Genomic DNA, 12,118 nt, shown 5'->3' on the forward strand with positions numbered 1-12,118 from the left:
TTTGCTTGTTGTTGTTGTCTTTAATTGCTGTCTAGTAGATTCCAAATCATGGCAACCCCGTGTGTGCAAAGTAAAACTGTCCCTATTGGATTTTCAAGGTTAAAAACTTTCAGAAACAAATCACCAGGTCTGTCTCCTGAGGGACTTCTGGATGGGTTTAAGCTGCCAACATTTTGCCTAGTAGTCAAGGACTTAACCATTTGCGCCACTCAGGAATTTTTTTTTTTTTTTTTGGAGGAGCCATAAAACCAAATGAGTTACCATCAAGTCAACTCCAACTCATTGCAACCCCATATGTGTAAAAGTAGAACTGTGATCTATAGGGTTTTCAGTGGCTGATTTTTGGGGAGCAGATCTCTGGGCCTTTCTTCTGAGATGCTTCTGAGTGGACTGGAATCTCCAACTTTTTGGTTAGTAGCTGGGTGCTTTAACCCTTTGCACCGCCCAGGGACTCCTGCTGAAAATGGCTCCCCTCCAAGTCGTTCACGAAGGACACAAGATGTTTCCCTGCAGAGGGAAAGTAGGGCATATCAGTTTCAATCATGTCAACACCAGGCATGTTACAGCCCCTGGCTTTTCTGAGAAAGATAAGCAGAGCTATCCAGTGCCTCAAAGAGCCCAGAACACCTGGTCCTGATGCTTGGGTCTTTCCTCCCCACCAGTATCTTCTGGCCCAAACAGAGGAACCACAATGGCCCCTAATGACAAGGGAATGTGAGAGGCTCAAACCGTGCATGTTTGGATTATATTTTTCCATTTAGCTGCTGCGTGTTTGGCAGGAAATACTGCACACTAGAGCTCTTATTGACTTAGTTCCTGCTGGTAAAACCAAATAAACTGAGTATAAGGAAGAGTGTGATTTGAGGGGAAAGGGAAGATCACTCTACTTCATGGACATTAGGCTTATTGGTACAGAGGGCAGATGGGGGCAGGGAGGCTTGGAAATTGGTTTTGACTCTGTGTGTGGTAGAGGTGTGGCAATGTCCAACCCCACACAGGCCACTCTGCAAGGTGCTATGTTCTGGATCCTGGAAAGCCCGTATTACCCAAGGGTGAGAGGTCCTATGGATTGAGTTGTGACCCCCAAAAAGATACGATGAAGTCCCAACTCCTATACCTATGAATGTGACTGTCTTAGTTTCTTGTGGCTGCTGTATCACAAATAACGCAAAGTGGGTGGCTGTAAAGTACAGGAATTTATTGTCTAACAGTTTTGGAGGCTAGGGGTCCAAATCAGGGGATGGGCTCTAGGGGAGGGTACTTGTTTGTCTGTAACCCCAGGCATTCCTTGACATTCCTTGGCTCGTAGATGGTTTCTCTCATGGTCTCTTTTGCCTCTGTGTGTGTGTGCATGTGTGCGTGTGTGTGTGTGTGTGTATCATTGTGTCTATTCTGCTGTTTTTATAAGACACCACTCAGGCCGGATTAAGTTTAGATGGGCCTTCTTAACGTGGCAAAAGAAAACCCCTATTTCCAAATAGGGTCACATTTGCAGTTATCAAAATTAGGACTTCAATATGTATATATTTTGTGGGAAGGGAAGGACAATTCAATCCTTAACAGTGACCTTGTTTGGAAATAGTGTCTTTGAAGTGTTTTATCAGTCCAATTAACCTGAAGTAGTACCAAAGTAACTGTTGTTAGTTGCCATCCAGTCAGTTCCATCTCGTGGTGGCCTCATTTATAACAGAACAAAATGTTGCCCAGTCCTGCACCATCCTTACAATCTTTGCTGTGTTTGAGCCCTTTGTTGAGGCTATTGTGTTAATCCTTCTCATCAAGAGTTTCCCTCATTTTCACTGACCCTCTACTTTACCAAACAGGATGTCCTTTTCTAGTGATTGTCTTTCCTGATGGCATGTCCAAAGTCAGCAGGTTGAAGTCTCGCCAGCCTTGCTTCTAAGGAGCATTCCAGTTGTATTTCTTCTAAAACGAATTTGTTCTTTCTTCTGGCAGTCCATGGTATATTCAACATTCTTCAACAAAAGCACAATTCAAATGTATCAATCCTTCTTCCATCTTCTTTTTTATCTCTCATTCCACATCTTTTTCTGAAGCCAGCTTGAACTTCTGACAATTCCCAGTCAACATATGGCTGCAGTTATTTTTTAATTATCTTCAGCAAAATTTTGATAGCATGTGATGTTATTTGATAATTTCCACATTCTGTTTGGTCACCTTTCTTTGGTATGGACATAAATATGGATCCCTTCTAGTCAGTTGGCCAAGTAAGTGTCTTCCAAATTTCTTGACACAGAGGAGTGAGTGCTTCCAACATTACATCCATTTGATGAAGCATCTCAGTTGGTATTCTGTCAATTCCTGGAGCCTTGTTTTTTCCCAATGCCTTCAGTGCAGCTTTAACTTTTTTTCTTCAGTATGTCTTCCTCACCTGAGTGGAGTAGGCTGGGTCCTAATCCCATCTGAGTGATGTCCTTATAAAAGAGGGAGAGAGACACACAGAAGGAAAACAGCCATGTGAAGATGGAGTGATGCTGCAGCTACAAGCCAAGGAAATTCTGGGGCTACCAGAAGCTGCTAGAGAAAAGAAAGGATTACCCTCTAGAGACTCCTGAGGGATCATGGTCCTACCAACACCTTGAATTTGAACTTCTAGCCTTTTGGCCAACCTACTGGAAGAGATCCATATTTGTGCCCATTCCAGAGAAAAGCGACCCAACAGAATGTGAAAATTCTTAAACAATGTCATTAATATCACATGCAAGTAAAATTTTGCTGAAGATCATTGAAAAACAATTGCAGCAGTACATGAACAGGGAACTGTCAGAAAGTTAAGACGGATTCAGAAGAGGACATGGAAGGAGGGATATCATTGCTGATGTCAGATGGATCTTGGCTGAAAGCAGAGGATGCCAGAAACATGTTTACCTGTGTTTTATTGACTACGCAAAGGCATTCGACTGTGTGGATCATAACAAATTATGGATAACACTGTGAAAAATGAGAATTCCAGAGTACTTAATTGTGCTCAAGCAGAACCTGTACATAAATGAAGAGGCAGTCTTTCAAACAAAACAAGAGGATACTATGTGGTTTAAAATTGAGAAAGGTGTGAGTCAGGGTTATGTCCTTTCACTACACGTATTCAATCTGTATGCTGAGCAAATAATCTGAGAAGGTAGACTATATGAAGAAGAACCCAGCATCAAGATTGGAGGAAGACTCGTTAACAACCTATGATATGCAGATGACACAACCATGTTTGCTAAAAGTGAAGAGGGCCTAAAGCATTTACTGATAAAGATCAAAGACTACAGCCTTCAGTATGGATTACACCTCAACATAAAGAAAACAAAAATCCTCACAACTGAACCAATAAACAACATGATGATAAATGGAGAAAATATTGAAGTGGTGAAGGATTTCATTTTACTTGGATCCACAATCAATGCCCATGGATGCAGCTGTCAAGAAACCAAAAAACATATTGCATTGCAAAAGACCTCTTATTATTTTTTTTTTTTTAAGTGTTGAAAAGTAAAGATGTCACTTTGAGGGCTAAGGTGTGCCCAACTCAAGCTATGATGTTTTCAATCACTTTGTATGCATGCAAAATCTGGACAATGAATAAGGGAGACCGAAGAAGAATTGATGTCTTTGAATTATGGTTGGTGAAGAATATTGAATATACCATGGACTGACAGAAGAACGAGCAAGTCTGTTTTGGAAGAAATCAGCCAGAGTGCTCCATGGAAGCAAGGATGGCAAGACTGCATCTCACGTACTTTGGACATGTTATCAGGAGGAACCAGTCCTTAGAGAAGGACATCATGCTTGGTAAAGTAGAAGGTCAGCAAAAAAGAGGAAGACCCTCAACGAATTGGATTGACACAGTGGCTGCAACAATGTGCTCAAAAATAGCAAGGATTGTGAGGATGGCTCAGGACTGGGCACTGTTTTGTTCAGTTGTATATAGGGTCGCTACGAGTCAGCACCGAATTCACAACTTTTAACAACATTCACAGTCTCCCGAACTCTGAGAAAATGTGTTTCTGCATTCCAGCTTGTGATACTTTGTTACAGCATAAGCTGTCCAGCTTGTGATACTTTGTTACAGCAGCCCTAGGAAACTCATACAAAGGATTTTATTTTGTTTTTTCTTGTGTCATTTGTTTAATCAAAGACAAAATAGTATATTATGGAACAAAAAGGAAAAAAAGAATGAAATAAAAAGGACATCTTTTTTAAAATGGCTCCCAATATATGGAACTCTGTGAGACAGGACCCTGTGTGAAGTGCCTTTTACACACAGGACCTGCCTGTGGAGGGGACACCATCACCCATGTGTTACAGATGAGGAAGCTGAGACTCATCAAAGCCAAAGACCTGGCTCGAGTTCCTGCAGTTAATAAGGGGCAAAGCCAGGATTCAGACCCAGGCCACCCAACCTTAAGACCTGTATGCTTAAAGTGTTTTTCTCATTCCCCTACCACTCACAGGCACCCAGGCAACGGGAGCATAAGAGGTGATTAAGGTGCATGTCCTATCCTTGGGAGCTTATTCTTCTTAAGAAGTAAAAGAAAACTCAGATACAAGGTTAGGATAATCCTACCCTGGAAAAGTTGCTGAAAGTCATTGGGTGAATGGTATTTGTTTTGGTTACCTAGGACTGCCATAAGAAAAGATACCATAAGTGGTGGCTTTACAGAAGAGAAATTTATTTTCTCACAGTTTTGGAGACTAAAAATACAAATCAGGTCTCAGCCAGGTTGATTCTTTCTGTGGGCCTCTCTCCTAGTTTCTGGTGTCTACCAGCAATCCTTGGCATTCCTTTGCTTGTAGACAATCCTCACATGGTGTCTCTCTTCCCCCTGTATGTGCGTGTCTGCAACTATTCTGCAGTTTTTATATCTCAGAAGTGATTGGATTTAGGACCCACCCTACTCTAATATGACCCATTAAAACATAACAAAAATACCCTATTTCTAAAAATGGTCACATTCACAGGTACAGGAATTAAGCCTTCAACATTTCCTTTGAGGGGACACAATTCAATCTATAACTGTATGCTAAATGTCTCAATGACATTTGCTTTTTCAAGATAGCTTATGATTCATCTTTTGTATGAGTTAATTCACTTTCCCCTGCTTTCCTTCCTTCTTTAGACTCACCTTTTTCATGTATTTTTGGGTTGGAGAGAGTCAACTTTACTAAGAAGAATGCATCTGTTTACCCAATCTTTCTGTGTACACCTAAGGGGGTTCTGAGGCAAGAGTAGAAGTGGCTTTCAGAGCTCTCCCACATTTGGAGAAGGCCAACCTGTATGTCCTCTGTACCATCATCCACTTGTGTGTCCACTGTCTGCATGGCCAACACACAAGCACAGGGAAGTCTGTGGGGCAAACAAGGAGCAAATGAGAGGTATACTGAGAGAAACAAATCAGTGTGGCATGTCTTGATCAGCAAGGTCCAGTAGGAATATAATGCACACTACAGATGCCATTTTCAATTCTCTAGTTGTTGTTAGGTGCTGTTGAGCCAATTTTTGACTCATAGGGACCCCACATCTACAGAGTAGAGCTGCACCACAGGGTTTTCTAGGCTGGATCTTTATAGCAGCAGATCACCAGGTCTTTCTCCCACGGAGCTGCTAGGTGGATTCAAACTGGCAATCTTCTGGTTAGCAGCCAAGTACTTAACTGTTGTGCCATAAGGGCTCCTTAAATTCTGAGTAGCCACATTAAATAAAAAAGAAAAAGAGCAGATGAGGCCAAGGTAGCGGAGTAGTCAGACACTTCCTGTGGTCCCTCTTACAACAAAGACACAAAAAAGCAAGTGAATCAATTATATATGACAGTCTAGGAGCCCTGAACATCAAAGACAAAGTTGAGGAGTCAGACTGAATGGGAGGAGAAGGGAGAGACAGTTCAGAAGCAGTGAGCAGTTGCCAGAACTGACCTGGCCAGCACTGGCACCCTGCAGGCTAGATCGGCTGACAAGTCCAGGGTGAGGCAAGCAGTGGCACTCGGAGTGTGTTTTTCACATTGAGAGAGACCAAGCAGCAGAGAGCCTGCTGTGCAATGAATCCACACAAGAAAAGTAAATGGGCTCCTGGGCTCACATACCTAGTAACAGCTCTAATCACCTGGTGAAGGGACAAGAGAGCTTCAAAGACACCAATAATCAAACTAATTCACACAAGCAGCCTATTTGGGCATATAAAAACAAAACAAAATAAGAAGCTAGGACACTAAGCAAACATAAAATAAATAAACATAATAACATTGATGACTTGGAGACAACAGTCAATATCAAATCCCATAAAGAGGCAGACCACAATGGCTTCAGCAAGCCACCAAAATGAAAAACAAAAAAAACCTTCCAGAGGAAGAAAACTTCTTGGAATTACAGAGGTAGAGTTCAAAAGATTAATACACAGAGCTCTTTGAGAGATCAGGAAGGAGATCAGGCAAAACAAAGAACAAGCCAGGTAAAGCAATAGAGGAACTTGAGAAGGTTATACAAGACCATAATGACAAATTTAACAGTAAGCAAAAACCCACAGAAAGACAGCAAACAGAAACCCAAAAGATTAACAATAAAATTTCAGAATTAGACAACTCAGTAGAAAGTCACAGGAGCAGAATTGAGTTAATGGAAGTCAAAATTAGTGAGATTGAAGATAAAGCACATGACACCAATTTATTTGAGGAAAAGTCAGATAAAGGAATTAAAAAAAATGAAGAAACCCTAAGAATTATGTAGAACTCTATCAAGAGGAATAACCTACGAGTGACTGGAGTACGAGAACAGGAAGGGATAACAGAAAATACAGAGAGAACTGCTGAAGATTTGTTGGCAGAAAACTTCCCTGATATCATGAAAGATGAGACAATATCTATCCAAGATGCTAATTGGACCCCACAGAAGGCAGATCCCAAAAGAAAGTCACCAAGACATATTATAATCAAACTTGCCAAAACCAGAGATAAACAGAGACTTTTAAGAGCTGCTAGGGATAAACAAAAAGTCATCTACAAAGGAGAATTAATAAGACTAAACTCTGACAACTCAGCTTCAGCAGAAACCATGCCGGCAAGAAGGCAATGCGATGACATATATAAAGACTTGAAGGAAAAAAATTGCCAGCCAAGAATTATATATACAGCAAAACTGTCTCTCAAATATGATGGCAAAATTAGGGCATTTCTGGATAAACAGAAGTTTAGGGAATTTGTAAAAACGAAACCAAACTTACAAGAAATACTAAAGGGAGTCCTCTGGTTAGAAAATCAATAACATCAGATAACAACCCAAGACTAGAACACAGGACAGAACAACCAGATATCAACCCAGATAGGGAAGTCACAAAAATAAATCAAAGCTAAAACACTGAGAATAGGGAAACAGACATCAATATGTAAAAGATGACAACATTAAAACAAAAAAAAGGGACTAAAAAAGGTAGTGATAGATCTTTCATGTGAAGAGGAAGTCAAGGCCATTTAAAGAAATAAAAGATTAGTTCAAACCTAGAAAAATGGGGATAAATATTAAGGTAACCATAAAGGAAACTAACAATCCTACACATCAAAATAAAAAACAAGAAAAAAATAAAGACTCAGCAAATACAAAATGAACAGCGGTGAAAAGAGATGAAAAGAAAATACATAAAGAAAAATGACTCAGCACAGAAAAGTAAGTGGAACAAAGAAACTGTCACAAAGCACAAACATCAAAATGACAGCACTAAACTCATAAAAAAATCAATAATTACGCTGAATGTAAATGGGCTAAATGCATCAACAAAAAGATGGAGAGTGGCAGAATGGATAAAAATCACTATCTGTCTATATGCTGCCTAAAAGAGACACACCTTAAACTTAAAGACACAAGCAAACTAAAACTCAAATGATGGAAAAAAATTTATCAAGCAAATAATAATTAAAAAAGAGCAGGAGTGGCAATATCAATTTCTGACAAAATAGACATTAAAGTAAAATCCACCACAAAGGATAAGGAAGGACACTATACAATGATTAAAGTTCAATACACCAGTAGGACATAATCATAGTAAATATTTACTCACCCAACAACAGGGCTCTAAAATACATAAAACAAACTAACAGCACTGAAAAGAGAAACAGACAGCTCTACAATAATAGTAGGAGGCTTCAACACACAACTTTTGGCAAAGGACAGGACATCCAGAAAGAAGCTCAATAAAGACATAGAAAATGTCATAATCAACAAATTTGACCTCTTAGATATACAACACACTCCACCCAACAACAGCCGAGTACACTTTCTTTCCAACACACATGGAACTTTCTCTTGAGTAGACCACATATTAGGCCACAAAGCAAGTCTTAACAGAATCTAAAACATCGAAATATTATGAAGCATCTTTTCTGATCATAAAGCCATGAAAGTAGAAATCAATAACAGAAAAAGCAAGGAAAATAAATCAAATACATGAAAACTGAACAACATCTTGCTTAAAAACTACTGGGTTATAGAAGAAATTAAGGATGGAAAAAAGAATTCACAGAATCAAATGCAAATGAAAACGCATCCTTCCAAAACCTTTGAGACACAACAAAAGCAGTGCTCAGGGTCAATTTATAGAAATAAATGCACACATCCAAAAAGAAGAAAGGGTCAAAATCAAAACACTGACCTTACAACTTGAACAGATAGAAAGAGAGCAACAAGTGAAACCTTTGGGCACAAGAAGAAAGGAAATAATAAAAATTAGAGCACGAATAAATGAAACCGAGAATAGAAAAACAATCGAAAGAGTTAATGAGACCAAAAGCTCGTTCTCTGAAAAGATCAACAAAATCGATAAACCATTGGCCAATCTGACAAAAGAAAAACAGGAGAGGAAGCAAATAACCAGAATAAGAAATGAGAACAGAATACTATGAAATATTGTACTCGAACAAATTTAAAACCGAGAGAAAACGGACAAATTTCTACAAACACACCTACCTAAACCAACACAAACAGAGGTAGAACAACTAAATAAACCTATAACAAAAGAAGAGACTGAAAAGGTAATGAAACTCCCAACAAAAGAAAGACCTGGCCCTGACGACTTCACTGGAGGATTCTACCAAACTTTCAGAGAAGACTTATACCACTACTACTAAAGGTATTTCAGAGCATAGAAATGGTTGAAATACTCCAAAACTCATTCTATGAAGCCAGCATAACTCTGAGACCAACACTAGGTAAAAAAAATACCACAAAAAAAGAAAATTACAGACCAGCATCCCTCATGAACATAGATGCAAAAATTCTGAACAAAATTCTGGCCAATAGAATTCAACAACATATCAAAAAAAATAATTCACCATGACCAAGTGGGCTTTATACCAGGTATGCAGAAATGGTTTCACATTAGAAAAAGCATCAATGGAATCCATCACATAAATGAAACTAAAGGCAAGAATGACATGATCTTATCAATTGATACAGAAAAGGCATTTGACAAAGTCCAACACCCATTCATGATTAAAGCTCTCAGCAAAACAGGAATAAAAGGGAATTTCTCAACATAATAAAGGACATCTATACAAAGGCAATAGCCAACATCATCCCAAATGGAGAGAGTCTGAAAGCATTCCCCTTGAGATCGGAAACCATACAAGGATGCCCTTTATCACCACTCTTATTCAACATTGTGCTGGAGGTCCTAACCAGAGCAATTAGGCTAGAAAAAGAAATAAAGCACATCCAAATTGATAAGGAAGAAGTAAAAGTATGTCTGTTTGCAGATGATATGATCTTATACACAGAAAACTCTAAAGAATCCTCGAGAAAACTACTGAAACTAATAGAAGAGTTTAGCAGAGTATCAGGATACAAGATAAACATACAAAAATCAGTTGGATTCCTCTACACCAACAAAGAGACCTTCGGAGAGGAAATCACCAAATCAATAACTGTTACAGTAGCCCCCAAGAAGATAAAGTACTTAGGACTAAATCTAACCAGAGATGTAAAAGACCTATGCAAAGAAAACTACAAGACGCTACTGCAGGAAACCAAAAGAGACCTACCTAAGTCGAAAAACATACCTTGCTCATGGATAGGAAGAATCAACTTTGTGAAAATGCCTATTCTACCCAAAGTGATCTACAGATACAATGCACTCCAGATCCAAATTCCAATGGCACTTTTTAATGAGATGGAGAAACAAATCATTAACTTCATATGGAAAGGGAAGAGGCCCCTGAGAAGTAAAACTTTACTGAAAAAGAAGAACAAAGTGGGAGGCCTCACACTATCTGATTTTAGATCCTATTATACCACCATGTAGTCAAAACAGCCTGGTACTGCTACAACAACAGATACACAGACCAATGAAACAGAATTGAGAATCCAAACATAAATTCATCCACTTATGAGCAGCTGATATTTAACAAAGGCCCAAAGTCCATTAATTGGGGAGGACAGTCTTCTTAACAAATGGTGCTGGCATAACTTGACATCCACCTGCAAAAAATAGAAGCAAGACCCATACCTCACACCATGCACAAAAACTAACTCAAAATGGGTCAAAGACCTAAATATAAAATCTAAAGTGATAAAGATCAGGGAAGAAAAAATAGAGACAATGCTAATACTGGCATAAACAGAATACAAGACATTTCTAACAATGCACAAACACCAGAAGAAAAACTAGGCAACTCAACTGGGGGCTACTAAAAATCAAACACTTTTGCTCATCTGAGGACTTCACCAAAAGAGTAAAAAGACAACCTACAGACTGGGAAAAAAATTTTGGCTAGGAAAAATCCGATCAGGGTCTAGTCTCTAAAATCTACAAGATACTGCAAAACCTCAACCACAAAAAGACACATAACCCAATTAAAAAATGGGCACAGGATATGAACAGACACTTCACCAAAGAAGACATTCAGGCTGCTAACAAATACACGAGGAAATGCTCATGATCATTAAACATTAGAGAAATGCAAATCGAAAGTACAATGAGATACCATCTCACCCCAAAAGGGCTAGCATTAATCCAAAAAACACAAAATAATAAATGTTGAAGAGGTTGTGGAGAGACTGAAACACTTACACACTGCTGGTGGGAATGCAAAATGGTACAACCACTTTGGTAATTGATTTGGCGCTTCCTTAAAAAGCTACAAGTACCATACAATCCAACAATCCCACTTCTTGGAATATATCCGAGAGAAATAAGAGCAGTCACACGAATATATATATGTACACCCACGTTCACTGCAGCAATATGCACAATAGCAAAAAGAAGGAAACAACCTAGGTGCCCATCAACAGACGAATGGAAAAACAAATCATGGTATAGTCACATAATGGCACACTACACAACAAAGAACAACGACGAATGCTCAAAACATTTCATAACATGGATGAATCTGGAAGGCATTATGTTGAGTGAAATTAGTCAGTAGCAAAAGGACAAATATTGTATGGGACCTCCATTATAAGAACTGAAGAAAAGGTTTAAACGCAGAAGACAGCATTCTTTGATGGTTACAAGGGTAGGGAGGAAGGAAGAGGGGAATTCACTAACTAGATAGTAGACAAGAATTATTTTAGGTGAAGGGAAGGACAACACACAATACAGGGGAAGTCAGCACAACTGGCCTAAACCAAAAGCTAAGAAGTTTCATGAATATAACCAAACACTTCACGGTACAGAGTAGCAGGGTTTGGGGTCTGGGACCATGGTTTCAGGGAACATCTAGGTCCATTGGCATAACAAAGTTTATTAAGAAAATGTTCTGCATCCCCAGTGGCCCCCAGACTCTCTGTTAACCCAGAACTGGGACCATTTCCAAAGCCATCTCTTCAAAGATTAGACTGAACTGTAAGACATAAAATGATACTTGTGAAGAGTATGCTTCTCAGTTCAAGTGGGTACAGGAGACTAAATGGGCAGCTTCTGTCTGGAGGTGAGAAGGGAGAAAGGGACAGGAGCTGGTTGAATGGTCATGGGAAATCCAGGGTGGAAAGGAGGAGTATGCTGTCACCTTATTGGAATAGCGACTAGGGTCGCATGACAATGTGTGTACAAATTTTTGTATGAGAGGCTAACTTGAGCTGTAAACTTTTCCTTCAAGCACAATAAAAATAAAATTAAAAAAGAAAGAAAAAT

The sequence above is a fragment of the Elephas maximus genome, chromosome 2 (genome assembly GCF_024166365.1).
Source record: "Elephas maximus indicus isolate mEleMax1 chromosome 2, mEleMax1 primary haplotype, whole genome shotgun sequence".
Lineage (NCBI taxonomy): Eukaryota > Metazoa > Chordata > Mammalia > Proboscidea > Elephantidae > Elephas > Elephas maximus.